Here is a 1,515-nt window from a genome sequence, read left to right on the forward strand (position 1 = left end):
GGCTAGTATTCTTAACAGTAGCAAAATCACAGTTATGAAGTAACAATGAAAATAACTTTAAGGTTGGGGTCAGCACAAGGAACTGTGTTAAAGCATCACAGTATTAGGAAGGTTGAGAACCACTGCTCTGGAGTCTGCAAACTCCTTACAGAGGTGGGGCAGAGGGCAGCGGGAAGGGTCTGAGTCACATGAAAATGACAGAATCTGTTCTGGAGACAGGTCCACCCCTGCCTCAATGCATGGCTGCAAGTGTTACAGGCCCTCCATCCTCAAAGGAGCTGTGACAGCCACTTAGGGGCTGACACAGACAACCTCAGAGTCTGTGTGGATTATTCCCATGGTAGCCCTCAGGACAGCACCCAAAGCTAGCCCATTCCCAGGCCTTGCAGCAAGTGCCACCCTCCTGGAGAGCTACAGTCCCCTCCTGAGCATCTATGCCACCCCTGGGCCAGAAGCAGCAATAGACCTCGGGGTACTATCCCACCCTCTTCCTGATGCCCACCAGGAACTGACTAGGTCTACAATAAANACATGCTGGAGAATTCAAAGGCCCAGGGACAAAGGAGAGGACACAGTCCCAGCACTGTAAGTACTTATTATTGCCACAGAGTGAGACCCACCACGAGGTGATGTCACTGTTCCAGCAGAGCCTGCAGATCAGCTATAGGGTGGCCTGCACCGCTCTGTCCTAAGAGCTGAGGGTCAGTCAGAGCCTGGTGCAGTGAAAGCTCACAGGCTGTGAGTGAACAGCAGAGGAGCTGACCAAACTGGAAATGAAGGTCACCTCACTCAGAAGCAGGGAGTGGCCTTGGGTGCACNCTGTTGAGGCAGAGTCCTGGCAATGGAGGCTGAGAGGGGAATGTGGGAGCCATAGAGATAAAAGGGATGGGAAAGGGATCCCAGGTGACAATGTGTGACACACAGAGTCCACTGGAGTTTAGGGTCCTGGGGAGGGGGGAGAGGGTCTGAATCAGAAGTTCGGCTTGTGTTTCTTCAGCTCTACCATGAGATGATGGATGTTGATGAGCTCAGCCCTGGCCGGGAGTGCGCGGAGCTGGGGCTGGGACAGCACCCGGTGGAAGCGATGGTAGAGTTGGATCAGCTGGGTCAGTGCCCCCTGCACAGAGGAGAGTCGGGGTCAGACTCATGGTGACTGGAGCTGTCAGAGCTTCACCAGAATCTCGGGCACTGATGCTTGTTGGCCTTCAAGGCATTTGTGTGATGCGGAGCCCAGGGGAAAGAGTGAGGAAACAGACAACCATGGGACACAGGCAAAGGGCTGGGAGTGGCCAGTCACCTGAATGATGCTGGTTCCATTTCGGAAGTTGGTAAAACTTCGCATTACATCCTGACTCAGGGACTCCACTGACGCCTTCCAGGAACTACCAAAGCCACGGATCAGCTGAGTGACTCGGGCTGACCGCCAGAGGAAAAGGTGTGTCAGAGAGCAACCAGGCCTGGTGACCATCCACCAGGCACAGAGCAACCAGGGCTGATGACCCAGCAAGGCCTGCC

At 54.4% G+C, this 1,515-nt stretch overlaps 1 long non-coding RNA gene across 1 annotated transcript; it reads right to left on the reverse strand.

The window, feature by feature from the left end:
- Positions 1-32: 32 nt before the first annotated feature.
- On the reverse strand, positions 33-1,436 carry LOC110288771. The gene is made up of 2 exons (XR_002377299.2): positions 1,298-1,436; positions 33-1,117 (listed from the first exon to the last, which is right to left on the reverse strand). It is a non-coding gene; the product is annotated as an uncharacterized LOC110288771 (long non-coding RNA).
- Positions 1,437-1,515: the final 79 nt, after the last annotated feature.

This window comes from Mus caroli, unplaced genomic scaffold (assembly GCF_900094665.2).
Source record: "Mus caroli unplaced genomic scaffold, CAROLI_EIJ_v1.1 scaffold_20463_1, whole genome shotgun sequence".
NCBI lineage: Eukaryota > Metazoa > Chordata > Mammalia > Rodentia > Muridae > Mus > Mus caroli.